Consider the following 18,167-nt stretch of genomic DNA (forward strand, 5'->3'; position numbering starts at 1 on the left):
ACAATATTTCTGAAAACGGCATAAAAGTATGAATGTTTAGATGTCCAGCACTCTCTCTCCTCTCTTTGACTGGCTGGTACTCATTGTGGGGTGTTGAGCACCAGATAGCTATCTGTATCTGTGTATCTTTATAAATTGCACTTAATAAAAGATCTGTGAATCTTTATAGCCCGTGTTTGGTGTATTTTCTTTGTCGTACTCAGCCTCGATATTTCTTTGCTTTTACAGATGGCACCCGAATAGCGACCCTCAAGATTGATGCCACCTCGTTGAAGAGTTGACGCGGCTATCGGACCGGGATCGGACGGTGAGAAAGGGGGCCCCTTCTTGGATGAGATGCGACACCTCAACAGTACCGCACAGCCCGATCCCTGGACGGTGAGCTCGTGGTCCGAGAAGGCATCTTGACGAGGGTCCCCATATCGAGGCAGGTATTTTTGCCAGAATTGCCAGCCACGTCGATCCTTTGTAATCGGATCGGACCTCCCTTCTTCTTTGAATCAGGTGAGTCGTGCCCAGATTCCTAAGTATCCTGATATTTGATTTGGAGTATTGTTCTCGCAAGTACAATTATTGCCAGGTAACACCAGTAATCTGACATGCCTGTTTCAGGGTGTTATTCCGCAGAGACAGACAATCTTTGGAATTTGGCCATCTGACACCACAGGAGGGGTTGCCGGCATGTACTATGTACTGTAAGTACGGCATTGGTAGTATAGTATTTAATGATATTTGGCACAGACAAACTAAACATGCTTCCAAACTTCAGTGGCCAATCAATGGTAGCTTTCAGATTTCCCGTATAGAGTATTTGGAATCTATATTGTTAAAGAAAAAAGCCATACCTGCAGCATTTGATATATTACAAAATTGGAAAAGGGAAGCTGCGCAGCAGCTTAAAAGTAGAGAGAAACATGCACGATGACATATGTCGAATGCAGAGAAAGCGTTATTGTATGATCAACAAAAACAGTCAGAGTCAGCCAGAAATATGGATAGGGCTTTTCAACTTGGTATACAGAAAATATACCTGCCAAAAGATTTCCATGTGTCAGATGAATGAATTGACATGCTTTTAAATGAACGAAGGCCTGGTGCCCCTGCACCACCTCCTTATGTACCTATTCCTATTGTCTTACCTCTTCCTGCTGTTGCTCCTCCTCCCGTAGTAATTCCTGCTCCTCCTATTGTTCCTCCTATTGCTCCTCCGCCGCCAGTCATTGCTCCGTTTCCTATTGTTGTTCCTCCGCCTGTGCCTCTACCTTTACCGACTGTTGTGGTCCCAGTAGATTTGTCTTTGGTTCCAGTAATAGCATCTCCACTGCCTGTTGCACAAGATTTGTCTACATTTTCTTTTCCAAGCGGTTCTGCTCCGCTTGTAGTTGATAAGGGAGCGGGTGTTGAATCAAAAATTGTAACTCGTAATGCAGTTTCTAAAGAGAGAAAGAGAGACTTGAATGTGTGGGCTAGACCGTGCATGGAGAAAGGTGAACAATCTGATGTCTTAGTTAAACTCTCTAATCTAGAAGGTTTTCCTGAGAAAAATGTCTTTATTGAAGGGCTGGGAATTCATTTATCTGTAATGTGGAACAGACTGAATGATGTAGATCTCCCACAAGAGTTGAGGGATCTGAATGTTTTAGCATGTTCAAGAGATACTGCGGAGAAAGTATATGAGCACGTCGAGAGGGCTTTTGAGTATAGAAGGGAGTTAGAAGGGTTACGGAATGCTGAAACAGATGGTGATAGTTTGGGCGCTATGTTTGTACAGAAATGGTTCCTTTCTCTTAGTAAATCAATGAGTGAAGAAACGCAAATTTGCACAAGAGATGCAGTAAGATGGATTTCAGACATGTCGATGCCTCCTGTAGAAGTATATGACACGTATAGTCAGTATATGCCAGAAATGCAGAGGAAAGTGATACAGGTAATGGTAGAGTACCTACAGGATGAATGTATAAAGAGAAAGATTTGTTGTCCCACAGAATTATTGAACATCTATAAGAGAGCTTTTTCATCTGACACTCCTTCAGCTGCTTTAGTGCTCGATTTAGCTCTGTTGCTCAGTAAGTGTTCTCAGTTGCCCATGAGAGAGGTTCCTCCAACATTTGTCCCGAAAATTGAGGTCCCGGCTAATGCTGCAACAGGTGTAGCTGCCTATGACATGATGCACATTATGTATCAGTTTGTTCACGTCCCGTTCTCAAGACAGGAGGTGAATACTATTAGCAATCTATCCCAGATATTAGGAAGATTACGACAGGGTTTTATAAAGAGATATAATCTGTCTTGCAGTCATCAGTATTTACTCTGGGTGATATAGATTTGTTATTTCCTGTGCTCCTACCTGCCGATTTGTGGAAACAGATTAGGACAGTAGACGATGTACCAGGGTTAGGGGACACATGGGATAATTTGGCTGGGCAAGATAGAGACCAGCTGGTGAAAGACCACCGCAGGTAATACTGACTTTGCCTGATAGAATAGTGACAAAATTGAAAGCCTTAATTCCTGAAAGAAGGATAGTCTGGGACAAACTCACTGCTTGTATCCAAGAAAAGTCTGAGGGTGCTACCGACTTCTTTAATTGGTTTGAACAAGTATGTTCAGATTTTAGCAGACACAATTTAAGCACAGACTCTGGAAAATGATTATTTGTGGACAAATTTGTGCGTGGATTTTTACCCGACATCCAGTCGAAATTATGACTTCTGAGAGTGCATTCGAAGCTCATTCTCAGTCTGAAGTGTTGCATATGGCTCACTATTATGAAAACCAAGTCAATAATGAGAAGGAAAGGATTGAAAAGAAAAAGGGAGACTTGAAAACTAAGGTGTTGTTGCAACAGATTGTTAGAGGACCTAGAGGGGGTAGTACACAGTTTCGGGGACAGTATGTTCCACAAGGTAATGCACCGTTGGGTCCAGTACACGCAAACCAATGTGCTTATTGTAGACAAGAGGGTCATTGGCGAGCACAATGCCCGATCCTCTAGCAGAGGTCGAATAATACATATGGTATCATGGGTAGACGATCCAGAGGCCGCCCTGGGGCAGGGGTTCCTGGTTCCTTTTCGCAAGACTATCAGCCACTGTGTGTGGATATTAGAAATATTTTTGATCATCCTTCCACTGCTTATCTCTCTGAAGACCTTTGCTTCGATGATATATTGTTTTGCTAGGATTGCCTGAAGCAGGGTTTGGAACCTACGCCTATTCCCGTTAATCAGAAAGGTCCCTACGTTGAGATGATGGTGGGAAATAGGAAACATCTATTTTTGATAGATGCAGGAGCACAGATTTGTTCCATTGACCATTCACGGGTTCCAGACATTCCACTGTCAGGGCAAACTAATGTTTCTGTAGGGTTTCTGGTACGGCAGTGGTTAGTCCGGTTGCTTTGCCGGTACCAATTTCACTGGGTCCATTCACGGATCACTGTCCATTTCTTTTGACATCAAACTGTGGTAAGAATTTGTTTGGGTTAAATCTGTTGAAGGAATTAAATGCAGTAATTCATTGTTCTTCGGATGTAGTGCGTTTGACTATTTCACCACAGCAAATTTCTGCCTCACAGTTTCTGACTAAACCTTTGCCGCCGGAATTTAGTGACGTTCCAGAATGTGTATGGGGAATTGATGGCAATGATGTTATTTTACAAATTGAGCCTGTTAAAATCATTTTGAAACCTGGAGTATAGTTGCCACGTATTCCTCAGTATAACATTTCGATTGATGGTGAGCAAGCTTTGAAGTGTATAGTTTCCGATTTTGTACTCCGTGGGGTAATTGAAGAAATTGCAGGTAGTTTGTGCAATAGTCCGATTTTACCGGTGTATAAGGAAGGGGATAATGCAATTCCTTTCCGTTTTATTATCGATTTACGCGCTATCAACAAGATTGCCGCTCCACAATTTCCTATTGTGTCTAATGTGACGATATTAACGATGATCCCAGGTTCTGCTACTCATTTTAGTGTCGTAGATTTTAAGAATGCCTTCTTTAGCATTCCTATACACAAGGATAGCAGATACCTGTTCGTGTTCACCTTAGGGGGACGCTTGTTTACATTCACCCGTGCACCACAAGGCTACACTGAAAGTCGGAGCATTTACAGTGGGGCTTTGATAGAGCAGATCAACGCACATGAGTTGCCTACTACTTGTATATTGCTCCAATATGTCGACAATCTTCTTTTGGCTGCAGATTCAGAAAGTGCTTCTAAAGAAGGCACTGTGTTATTGCTTATTCATCTAGCAAAACATGGACATAAAGCTTCACTGAAAAAGTTTCAATATTGTCGACAAGAGGTCGCCTATTTAGGCTATCTCCTGTCAAAGGAGGGAAGAAGATTTGACACCTGAACAAATTAAAATCATTTCTAGCATGTCTGTCCCAAATACACAGAAGGAAGTCAGAGCCTTGATAGGAATGGCTTCTTACTGTAGACAGTGGATCCCGAACTTTTCACTAGTGATCAAACAATGTTGGCTTGACAAAGAAGGGCATTTCTTTGCCATTGCGGTGGAACTTGGAACACTAGAAAGCTTTTAATTTGCTCAAGACCGCATTGTGATCAGCACCGGTTTTGGCCACACCAAATTACGAAAAGGCCTTTGAGTTGTATGTGCATGAAGGTGATGGATGTGCTTTGGCTGTGTTAACGCAGGAACATGGGGGGAAGAATAGGTCATGCGGCTACTTTTCCTCTACACTTGATCCTGTTGCATGCACTTTGTCGAGATGTCTGAGAGCTGTTGCTGCTGCTGCTGCGTCTGTAAAACAGAGCAAGGGTATGGTCCTAGGCCATGCTTTAACCTTGTTGGTACCTCACTCTGTAGACATTCTATTAAATAGAACAAAAACACAACATCTCACTTCCGCACAATTAACGAGATATGAATTGATCTTGTTTGCATCGCATATTAAAATTAAGAGGTGTTGTGTATTGAATCTGGCTGAATTATTACCTCTTCCGCAAGACATTGGTTGCAGTGACAAAATGTCACATGACTGCCTTTACATTACAGAGCAAGAAACTAAAGGCAGGATTGATTTGAAAGATACACCTTTAAGCGATCCACAAGAGGAGCTGTTTTGTGATGGCTCCTATTTCAAACTTCCAGATGGTACATCCACTGCTGCTTATGCCATCATTACATTAAGCACGATTGTGGAAACCAAAAGAATTTAGCATAACTCTGCGCAGGCTGCAGAGATTATTGCATTGACCCGAGCTTGTGAACTTTCTGAAGGGCTTAGAGTGAATATATATACTGATAGTCAGTATGCTTTTGGGGTGGTTCACAACTTCGGTAGACTTTGGACAGAACAAGGTTTCTTGACCTCACATGGAACGAAGATTCATTATGGCACTTTGATAGTTCAGCTACTCTCAGCGCTTGCACTTCCCACTAAGATAGCTATTATGAAGTGCGTAGCCCATCAGAAAATCATAGACGAAGTAGGAAAAGGGAACGCTTTCGCTGACCAGATAGCCATACAGACTGCTACTGATCTCTATTCAGATATGTACACTACAAAGGAAGCCACACACGTCTGTACTATAGATGAAGGAATCAATTCCATAAAGAATATCCAAGCAGATGCCACTCTAGAGGAAACTAAGCAATGGGCTGAAGGCTTGGCAAGGTTGGATGATGATGGGGGCTGGATGGATAACTTAGAGGGAAAATGGATGTTGCCAGACATGTACATCACTATGATGGTTTCAATGGCTCATGGTCCCACTCACGTATGTGCTAGGTATATTTGCAAAATGTTAGAAACTGTCTGGGTAAATGTTAACATCCTGAAAACTGCTGAGCGTTTTGTCTAGAGTTGTATGGTCTGCCTACAGCACAATGTGGCGAAGGGTACATCAACACCAAGGGGTAGTTTTGGTCCACCTTCTGTCCCTTTTGAGGTAATTCACATTGACTTTATTGAAATGGAGCGTTGTAACAACCTCAGATATGTTCTGGTAGTTATTTGTGCTTTCAGTAAATGGGTTGAAGCCTTCCCTGTAAAAGATGCCACAGCAATTACGACGGCAAAAACCATGCTCAAGGAATATTTTTCTAGGTTTGGTTTGCCGAGGGTCATCTGGTCGGATAATGGTCCACATTTTATCACTGCTGTTATTCTACAAATATACACAGGATTACAGATTGATAAACGGTTCCATTCCGCCAGACATGCTCAGAGTGCTGGATTGGTAGAACGGTACAATGGAATCTTGAAGAACGGACTCGCTAAGACATGTGCCGGCACCAATTTGAAATGGCTGGACGCCTTACCAATAGTGTTACTCTCCATGCACACAACCCCACAGACTAGGACTGGGCTCTCCCTGTACGAGGTGGTAATGGGCAGGCCAGCTAACATTTGGAATCTTCCTAAACCTAGGGCTTTGAGGGATATAGAGCATGTACTTCCTTCTGAATATTGTGAGCGGTTAACTCAAAATTTGTATTTGATTCATCAACAGGTGTGAGAAGCCCTCCCAGCCAAATACGAGGGGCCAGGTCACAGCATCAGGCCTGGTGAATGTGTGCTGACTAAATCGTTTGAGAGAGCATCCTGTCTTGCACCTCGTTGGAGAGGGCCCTTTCAGATCCTATTGGCCACAAAGACTGCTGTACGAGTAGCTGGAAAGAAACACTGGATACATGCGATGCATGTCAAGAGGATACCTTTCCCTTTGCCACACGACGAAGAAGATAAGGAGAAACTTACTTGCTCTGTTCCCAACGATCGATCAGCATTGAGCAACACAGAGGGTGTTTCGGAGACACTCCCTGAGCCCGCAGGGCCTGGGAAAACTGCTGCTTCATCTCCACACTCTTCTGCAGATCCTATTGCATCTTTGTCTGGTTCTGCTGCAAATTCATCACTTCCATCAGGAAGCAACGACACGCTGTTTGCATATCACACTGTACCAGGAGTCACAAGATACAATCTGCGTCCACGGAGCTAGACTTACTGCACGGTTTGGCTGTGCCCACAGGGGTGTAACCATAGGGCTTGTCCTTTGCCCTATCTTTTGCATCTGAAGGAAAGTAGGTGGCTGGGGTTAGGGAAAGACTAAGAAAATGCATGATCAGGAGATCACCAGCAAACGGACTGCAGAGATTTTCCTAGGAATCTTTTCAGAAAAAACTGCTTCAAAGGAACAATGCCTGTTATTGTCTCTACTCGTGCAGAACAAACAAGTGACTGTGTGACCGACAATGACAATGGACGATCAAATAGATGGTCTTTTAAAACGTGTTGTCTTCTTGTAATTGTGTTAACCAGTTTCATAATATTAGCTGCCTTAGGATTTTGGTATATGGAAGAAGTACGCCCACTTGAAACATTCTTGCCTAATGAGAATGTTCCTACTGTATCTACACATTTCATGCACCTGCACACTCTATCTCCTACAGATTCTCAACATAGACAAAGCTATCATAATAATATATTACTGCTAATAATGAATGCAACTCATGCCATTTTGAACAGGACGAACTGCTGGATTTGCTCTCACTTGCCGCAACATGGGCGAAAAAGGGTTGGGCTGGTATATTCATCCTTTGCCTCTAACTACTGCATTTTATACTTCTTTACGGGCACTATTCTTTGGCCGATGGAATGATCGCATCTAGGGGAACTTTGGTGGGACAAATTTGAATGAATTTGAAAGGCGAGTCCTAACGCCTCTGGGATGCTCACTCTTCGCAAATAGGAGCACGCTTAATTTTGCTACTATTAGGCCTTCTGATAGACTGCCCCGACCTTTTCAATCTTTGATTTCTTTTAAGATGGCTCCTATAGGCAATAGGGATGCCACGCCACCTTCTTACATTATTAACCATAGCCCCAACTCAGTTTCTTTCTGCATACAGAGGAATGGTACTCAGTCAATGGGTGATTTTGAGGGTGGTACTAGTGTTGCAATCTTGACCAGTGAGGACAGTCCTTTGTATGTAGGCGAACCTGTCCACTTCGTTTGCGGTAATGAAGCTTAGCCATGGCTACCTAGGGATTGGCAGGGAACTTGTTATTTGGGAATTCTGCTACTTGGGGTGTATGTAGCCAGTACCACTGTAGCCAGTACCACTGAAATCTCTAGGGCTCATCCTAGGCAGGAAGAGAATTGCGATACTTCGTCACAAGTTCTGGGTGATGTAGCGAAATCCTTTGTACTTTTTTGGGGGCAGATTATGAATTCAGAGGATATCAGGAGACTAGCAAGAGTACTGTAGAAAACCATCAACCGGACCACTGAAATACTGTATAACATGACTCTAGAGCAAAAGGCAATCAGATTAGTGGCGCTACAAAACCGGATGGTATTGGACGTCATCTTGGCTGAGCGTGGTGGAGTATGCAAATTAGTGGGGTCCGCTTGCTGTGTTTTCGTACCAGATTCCTCCCCAACCATCTTCAAGGCAATACAAAACCTGCACGTCTTGAGCTCAGAAGTGCATGTTTCCGAGGGAAACTGGGATTTTACTACTTGGTTCTGGGAATTCTTACGGTCCTGGGGATTGAAGCTTCTCTCAGTTTTAATGATAATTCTTGGTATTTTGTTGTTCTGTTGCTGTTGTATACAATGTCTTCCTGCCATATGTTCAATGTTAAGATGATGTTGTGTACAAACTATGGGAACATTAGGACCGAAAATGCACACGCCTGAGAAGATGACTAATGTATTTGTGATGAAGGATATTACTGCCATAGATCTTATGGTGATTGATATATCTGATGAATGTGAATCAGGATGTATGGATATTGAAACATGGAGTTAATAGTGAAGTGGCTAATTTCTAGTTTAGCACTTGTCTTAGGCCAAAAGGAGGGTTTGTTAAACGGAAATCATATAGTGTCTCCTTTTGATTTATATTGGCCTAAGCCTAGTCGCTCTATGGGGAAAACCGTGGTGCTAAGTTCCGTTTTTGGATCCACTTCGCTGCCATTTTTGAGTCATACGCCATTTTGATTTCTGTTCTTAAGATTCTCTGTTCTAAAATGTTGGACTGTGTTTTCAACTTGCAACCAAGCCTCCCGACCTTTGAGTTCTGTTAATGTTTAGGCTGTCCAAGAGCCGACTGTTTAGACTAGGAAATGAGGCATTGTACTACACATGAACTGTTGTCCTAGCATTGTCTGCGCACATAAGACTCATCCCTGTGTAAACGTTGGAACAATGCAGAGTAAACCTCAAGCGTAGACACAGGCCGAACTGCATTGTGTAGCAATATAGACTAAGAATATACATCACCATTGTAACTTGATGGAAATGCAAACTCATGTAATCGTTCTGCATATGATTGTATAAGCTGTATGTGAACTAGGCACAAACTCTAGACCAAAGATTATTAACGTGAAGAGGGGTTGGACAATATTTCTGAAAACTGCATAAAAGTATGAGCGTTTAGATGTCCAGCACTCACTCTCCTCTCTTTGACGGGCTGGTACTCATTGCGGGGTGTTGAGAGCCAGATAGCTATCTGTATATGTGTTTTTTTGTAAACTGCGCAGAATAAAAGATCTGTGAATCTTTATAGCCCGTGTTTGGTGTATTTCCTTTGTGGTACTCAGCCTCGATATTTCTTTGCTTTTACAAAATGGCACTTGGCAATAGTGGAAAATGGAAATCTGCCAACAAGAATGCAGGTGCTTGAAAACAGACCCAGCAAAACTGTTAGCCGTTAGAATATGCCAACTGGTATCTAACTGCAACCATAATACTGCAATATGACTTTCCATTACTACACAATTTATAATCCACCAGCAAAATTAAATGTTCTTTTGAGGAAGCCCTTCAAGATTTATTAAATACCAACAACCAGAATACACCAACTGGTATCTTTGTACACCCACAGTACTACAATGTTACTTCCATTGGTCAAACTGATAAAATCGACCTTCAGCAATCAAACTGCTACAAAACATACACTCAACAACTTTCAAACTACCAACAGTTAGAATACCCCCACAATACTCCAATATTAGTTCTCAATAGTACAGTACTTAGCAAACACCAACAGCAATCAAACAGCATAAATGGATACTGTTAAACAGTTAGAATACGCTAACTGGTATCTAACTGCAACCATAGCACCACCACTTCCAAAAAGCAAAACACATACACCATTTCAATTCCCCCTACTGCAACCATGCTTCTAACAGCAAGACCACATAGATTTGCACCATAAACATTCCTATAGGTTTTGCACACTTCAATGAAACAGAGTGTGCCACATAACATCAAATGAATGCAGGAGGTTTATTTTGTTAATCATGCACAGATTTTTCTTTTCCCACAGACACACTCATTATGCAAATAAACACTGGAACTGAGCACATTGCAAAGTACACTTGTTTGAAGTATAGTAGTTGTAATGCACTAATTATGAGGGTCCACAAAGCACATAAATGTCTGAAATTGTGTACAATACAACATATAAAGTAGCTTCCCTAACATGTTATGTTTCTTTTTTATCTCAATGAAACTAAGATTTCTCCTGCATTCCCACATGCAACAAAGACAATGGGCCTCATTACAAGGATGACGGTGGACCAAGGTACTATTAGCACCTTGGTCCATGCCGGTAAACCGCCTTGGTGGAAAGGGGAATTACTGCCCTATTCCAAGGTTGGCGGGGCGGTAATTCCCCTTTCCCCCATTGCCCTTCCCCATTCCCATTTTTGCCCCATAGGGCTCTATGGGAATGGGGAAGGCTCTAATTACGGTGCCGCAAATTGCAGTACCGTAATTAGCTCCCTGGTCCCTTTGCGGGTTGGTTTTAAACGCCTGCAAAAAGCAGGCATTAAATTCACCAACCCGCAAAGGGACCTCGTAGTAAGGCGGTAAGGGTTTACTGGTACCGGTAAAATACTGGTACCGGTAAACCCTTACTGCCTACCGCGTAATGAGGCCCAATATGTGCCCGCAATACCACAGTATTCAAATGTGCTATTACCACATTGGTATTCTGTCACTGAGTTCTAAGAAGGTATACTGTGCCTCAACAATATGTACAGTGAGTATACACTTATTTGTGTAATTCTTCTTTGTAATGGGCAAATTCAATTTCTATACACATGTTTGTGCAATGCATATGCCAGTGTCACATTCTTGGCTGAATTTCCGTATTATGCTGTGGTGGTTGTGGCCAGCCCCTAGACTCTTGGGTGTATGGCCTATCGCCTACAGCCTCCGGTCATGCACCCAAGAGACTCTAGGGCCTTGCCACAACCACCGCAGCATAATACAGCCATGCACCCAAGAATCTGTCCAGAGCCCACAGCCCACACACACATAATCCAGACACGCTAGTCCCTATCCACTTCTATACACAAACATTTACTCTTCTTGCAACCATTGGGCAGACTGTCATGCACTCAAGACTCTAGGGGCAGGCCACAACCATTGTGGCATAATGCACCCATGCTCCCAAGAATCTTGCCACTACCCACAACCCACACACACAATACAGGTGCCAGAGACCCTGTCCACTTCTGTACACATACTATTACAGTGCTTGCATCCAATGGGCAGACTCTACAGAACCCAACAGTCTAGGAGCAGGCCACAACCGCCACAGCATAATACAACCATAAACCCAAGAATATGGCTAGTACCCACAACTCACACACATAAGGCAAGCGGCCGAGAGCCTGTCGACCTGTGTATACATACTTTTACAATTCTTGCACCCAGTGGGAAGACTCTCATACACCCAATAATCTCAGGCAGTCCAATAAGGCAGCTGCCACATGCCCTGGCCACTTCTGTACACATACTATTGCAGAACTTGCAACCGGTAGGCATACTCTTTGGTGCATGACTCTGGTGACTGGCCACAACCACCACAGTATAATACAGCCAAGCACCCAAGAATCTGTCCAGTGGCCACAACCCACACACATAAAGCATCCCCCTGAGGCCCTGTCCGCTTCAGTTCACATACTATTACAGTACTCACACCCAGTGCACAGATTCTCATACTCCCAAGAATCTCAGGGCAGTCCAATAAGCCAGCTGCCACACACTCTGTCCACTTCTGTACACATACTATTCCAGTACCTCCAGCCAGTGGGCAGACGCTTGGATGCATGGCCTCCCACAAGTATCTAGTAGCTGGCCACAACCAACACAGCATAATACAGCCATGCAACCAAGAATCTGCCCAGTGGCCACAACCCACACACATAAGCCAGCCACCTGAGGCCCTGTCCACTTCTGTACACATACTATTACCGTACTTGCACCCAGTGGGCAGACTCTCATACACCCAAGAATCTCAGGGCAGTCCAATAAAGTAGCTGACACATGTTCTGTCCATTTCTGTACACATACTATTGCAGTACTTGCTACCAGTAGGCAGACTCTTGGGTGAATGGCCTCTGGCCATGCACCCAAGACTCTAGTGAGTGGCCACAACCACCACAGCATAATACAGTCAAGCACCCAAGAATCTGCCCATTGGCCACAGCCCACCCACATGAGGCAGCTGCCTGACACCCTGCCCACTTCAGTTCACATACTATTACAGTACTCACATCCAGTGCACAGACTCCCATACACCCAAGAATCTCAGGGCAGTCCAATATGCCAGCTGAAAATCACACTGCCACTTCTGTACACATACTATTGCAGTACTTGCAACCAGTAGGCAGACTCTTGGGTGCATGGCCTCTGGCTCTAGTGACTGGCCACAACCGCCACAGCATAATAAAGCCCATACAAACATCCTCATAGCATCTACATTCCACTCTCCTACCCTAATGAAGCCTGCCTGCGACCCTTTCCAGCCCCTCTTCCCAACAGCAAATGACCCAAAACATGTTTCCCAGCCCTGTTCGCCGTCATGCTATCTACGGATATCCATGGATATCAGTGGATACAACATGGCAGGCATTTCGGGAAAATGTGATGCACATCACGCTTCCATCCAGCCAATCAGCGGACGAGTTGGATGCTCGTGGACATCACATGGCCCACCAAGCCAATCGGAGACCTTTTCAAGGAGCGAACAGGGAAAAGGGTTTGCGAAGCTAAGCACTAATAAAAAAAAAAAAACGATTGGATGGATTTACACCAAATTTACAAAAGTACGCTTTCGCAACCAAGCGGTTTGGGCTATAGGCGTGAGCACATTTATTTTCCATTGCATCTATGGAAAAAAATAATCTTTTGGGAGCACCCATATAACTTTTCCCCCCCTTCACGAAACCTCACCAAACTTACCATAAAAGTTTGGAGCGGACAATATACTTTTTTTTACAAAGTTTGGTAAGGATTCGTCCAGAGGGAGCGAAGTTATATACTGCCCAAAAAGTGCCCTTCCTATGAGTTGAGCAACTTAATCATAACTACACAGCCGCTACCGCAGGCTGTGTAATGTATACAAAAAAGGAAAGAATTCAAACCGCACTCCAGGCGAGGAACAAATCTCCACTGAGTCAACAATGAAAAAAGACTCAGACTCAATGCCGTAACGAATTATGAACTTTATAATATTTGAAAAATTGTTGTCAAGCAATTGAACAGCAACAAAAACAACAGAGGCAGGACGCCATGGGGCACATCCTACTGCATACAACTCGTTTCACGCTCCACTCGGCGCTTGTTCACGTGTGAGAGACCAGACCAGAACGCAGTGTTAAAAAGATCAACAGTAGTCCTTCTACTGTGTCCACTGCAACCAGAAAACAAAGGAGTTTCAGTGTAGATAATTTGGCTGCCATCTTAGAATGTCAGACACCGGTCTGGTATAATACTTATTGGTAATGCAGTGTAAAGTATAATAAGGACAAGCCAGCATTATATTTGAGTTACAGCATGTATGAAAACCCAAAATGGATTCCGAAGATAAACCCTTCATAAAAAATGCACTAACTGGCTAAAACCTCACCATTGTACAAACATAATAGTAATGGCTAAAAAAAACAAAGACAATTGAAACAAAGCGTCATATCCATACGGGTTTCCAAATAAATACAAGAGCTTATATGAATTACAAAAAGCTGCATTTCAAAATTAAACTTGTTACAGCTTGTTGAACCTAGCAGCATACATAATAAAGTGCAGTGCAGTGCATCAATACAATGTTTGCTTTTAAAATCCCATACAGCAGGTTTTCAAAATAAAGTGCATACATAATAAAGTGCATAGTTAAATCACACAACTAGCAGCATTCAACATAGGATGCAAAGTTGAAATATGATCAAAATGTATACATAGCATCACAGAAGTAAAGAAAAAACCTGAATATTAGATTATCGTACAGGAATGGAAATTGGGGAATCACAAGCATATTGCCTTAAAATAAAGTGCAAGTGCATCAAGTAAATATTGGTTGAAATATTATATAACCATGCTAAAAGAAAACCCACAAGTACATCAAGTTAGTTCAATTTAAATACTGTAGCTACTAAGGAAAGTTTGCAATGTTTACTAAAAATTACAAAATGATCAATGATGTAAAATAACGTCATAAACAAATTAAACACTGCGTCACAAAAAATGCTGTAATAACCCAACATATGCATATAAATGGTCCAAACACAATAAAGCTTCTAAAAGAAACCTGAAAAAATAAGGCAACAACCTAAAAGTCCAAAAGATTTTTTTTATGTTAAAGTAAATAATCCCTCACTTGATCTGAGCAGTACAAAAACAGCCAAAAGAACATATTCTATTCCCTTTTTGAAAAGGATTCTTATAAATCCAACAGCCAACAGAAAAGAAAAATAAATTAAAGAAAGATCCCAACATCAAGGGCATAAAATACAGAATGAACCAAAGAGATTATCCTATTATATAGATGGACAGAAAGGTAAGTGCAGATCTTTATACTCCAAGAAAGGTATAGAGCTCTTCATCTATGTTATGACCATTTGGAATTTTAGTTTCAAAATCAAGAATACACTTTGTTTCTAACTGCCTTAAATTCAGGATCCGGTCACCCCCTCTTTGGTGTATGGGAACATGTGCCACTCCAAAAAAGGTCAAAAGACAAAAATCATTACTGTGGTCCTGCTTGAAATGTTTTGCCATAGGATACAGGGGTCCGAATTTTTTATATAGCTCGCAAATGCTGAAGGATTCTCAGTTTGAGCTTGCAGGTGGTACTGCCCACGTACCACTTCAAGCACGGACATGAAAGAACATAAACTACAAATTTAGTATCACAATTGATGGAATATTTGATCTCAAAATTAACATCAGTTATTGGATGTTGTAAAGACTTTTGCACTATTGCATGAGCACAAACCTTACATTTGGAACACTTAGTAAAACCTAATGGTGCACCAGATAGCCAGTTAGAAAAGGAATTATTTTGTAAGGGAGGTAAAAAACGTGAAACCAATATATCCTTGAGAGAGGGTACTCGCTTATAAGTTAGAGTTGGATGTGTAGAAATTAAAGGACACAGATCTTTGTCCAAAGTGAGTACACGCCAATGTTCCTGGACAATTCTGCGGACATTGGAAAAGGCATTGTCATAAGTCACAATCAAGGGTCATCATTTTTAGTCAGTTTGCTAGGGCCTTTGCCATATAAAAGTTTATCCCTGGAAAGCCCACGTGCCCTCAAATAGGCAGATTCAATGATTTTGTTGTCATAACCTTGTATTACAAAATGCATGGCAGCCAGAGCACAGCACTGATCGTATTGTATAATATCAATGCAATTGCGGCAAAAGCAAATATAATTCGCCATATGGAATATTCTTTTTGCAGGATGGTGGGTGGCAGCTACTGGCATGCAATGGAAGGCCAATATTCAAGGATTTTTTATACAGGGATGTATGGATACCCAGTGTATCAAGAGTGACTATAACATTAAGGTATACAATTTCATTGTAACTATGGCATTCCGTAACTTCAGGTTAGCCAAATCATTGTTAATGCTCCAGACAATTGATGACCAGTCAACTTCAGTGTCCTTCCAAATTATAAAAACATCATTGATGTACCGCCACCATGAAACAATCTGTATTGGAATACTCAAAGAAATTAAATCAGATAAAAATGTTTCCTCCCACCTCCCCATGGTTAAATTAGCATATGATGGAGCAAAGGTACTGCCCATAGCAGTACCTCTAACCTGTCAGGAAAAAAAGAGACTTCAAATAAGAAAACATTATTGGTCAAACAAAACAACAACATTTCAAGGATCATAGTACTGTGGCCCAATATGTTCAATGATCAGGTGTCCAAGAAATGTTTGCAAGCTGCCATGCCTACGTTGTGGTCAATCAAGGTGTATAAGGAAACCACATCAAGAGTGGCTAAAATATATCCATCCCCCCAAGGTGTGTCAGTGATATGCTGTAATAAATCCTTGGTAACCCGCAGGTATGAAGGTAAAACTGAAAAATATGAAATTAAAGTCTCATCGATGAACTGTGCCAAGTGCTCTAACAGTGAACCACATAAATTCACAATTGGTCTCCCAGGAGAGTGAGTCAAAGATGTATGTGTTTTAGGTAGAAAGTAGATGGTGGGTATAGTATAGCTAGAAGAAACCAAGAATTTTACTAGATCATCCTCAAGCAAGCCCCTTTCCACCCACTTGGCACAGAGAGAAACCAATTCAGATTGTATTTCAAAGAACGGGTTAGTTGGCAGCTCACAATAACACAGATGATCTCGTAGTTGTCTGTTTGCTTCAAATACGTAGTCGCTCTGATTTTGAATCACAATGTTAGAGCCTTTATCAGCCGGTATAATCACAACATTGGTCAAATTTTGTAGTTCAGCAATCGCTAAGCGCTGGGCAGCAGTTAGATTTTGTTTGAGACCAATCAATTTCTTACGTAGTGATCTTAAATCGTTAACACACAAATTAGGGAAGGCCTCAATGCAGCCCCCCACTGAAAATTGTGGGTTAAATCTGGATTTGTTTTTTAATTTCGTATGGGCGTCCAAGTTAGGATCGATGTCCAAATCAGATAAGTCAAGGTAGGAAGGATCAAAGGAAACATCATCCAAACAAGCCAAGGCAACTAGAGATGGAACATCTGAAATGAACAAATCGGTACCGCCTGTTCGTACTTTTGATGTTTTCATTAAAGCTGGATTAGTAGCAGAAAACCTTTTTTTACTTTATTTTGTGAACAAATTGATCAAAGTCAAGCCTTGATTGTACACAGTCAAAACCCATGGTCGGGCAGAAGTTAAGCCCTAATGAGAGGAGCGATTGTTGTGATTCTGTAAGCACATGCGAGGAAAGATTAATAATGTGGCAAAGTTTGATGATGTTATTTTTTGAAGTTTGGCCCCAGAGCGCATTTGTCTCTGCTTATCCACTTTTTAGCCGTTTCCCACGCCGGCCTCAGCGGCTTTTCTTCCTGCTGGAGTTCTTTGTCCTCTTCCTCTCCCTCTGCCCTTGATGCGACCCCTGCCTAGTTTTCAATTTTTTTTCCATCCTGGCACAGAAGCTGCATTTCTTCTAAAAAATTCAGCTTCGTCATCCGCTACTCATTCTCTGAATCTGAGACATCTGATTCAGAAGAGACGATCCCCATTTCAGCAGGTAATGCTGGCAACAGTTGAATATCAGGAATTTTACGCAGGGAGTCGAAGCGTTTAGCAAAGTTGAAGACCCTTCCTGATTCATAATCAATTTTATCCCTCATGAATTTCCTATGTTTACGTTGTTTAATTTCATACTCATATGTAATTAAACCTTCTTCAATTCTTGTACGCAATTATTTGCCCTCTTCTGTACTAGGCATAGAAAGTAATTCAGATTCTGCTGTTTCCAATTGTTGAAGTGCTGCAGTGCTGTCCTGTTTGGCATATTTAACCAATATAGTCAAAAACTGCTCTGAACAATATTTAATAGCTCCACCCCAATCCTCAAGCATCTGTGAATCCTGGTCTTCAAACAAGAGTGTAGTCATAATACGGGGGCCACGAGGTACACAGCCAACATCCAGATAATTTTGTAGTGAATGCTCTTCCCACCACTTAGAAATGTCCTTTTTTGCAAAGTTTTTCAATGTCTTTAAGGAGCATGAGCTCCTTGCTCACATTAGTATCTCTCTTCTTAGTACCGCCAGCAGGAATGGCTTGAGGTACATCCTGTTGTTCATTAAACAAATCCTTAGCCTGAAGTAAGCGGGCTGCCACCAGGGCATCCTGCATGTTGTAAAATGTTGCT

This window comes from Ambystoma mexicanum, chromosome 1p (genome assembly GCF_040938575.1).
Source record: "Ambystoma mexicanum isolate Mex_15411 chromosome 1p, UKY_AmexF1_1, whole genome shotgun sequence".
Lineage (NCBI taxonomy): Eukaryota > Metazoa > Chordata > Amphibia > Caudata > Ambystomatidae > Ambystoma > Ambystoma mexicanum.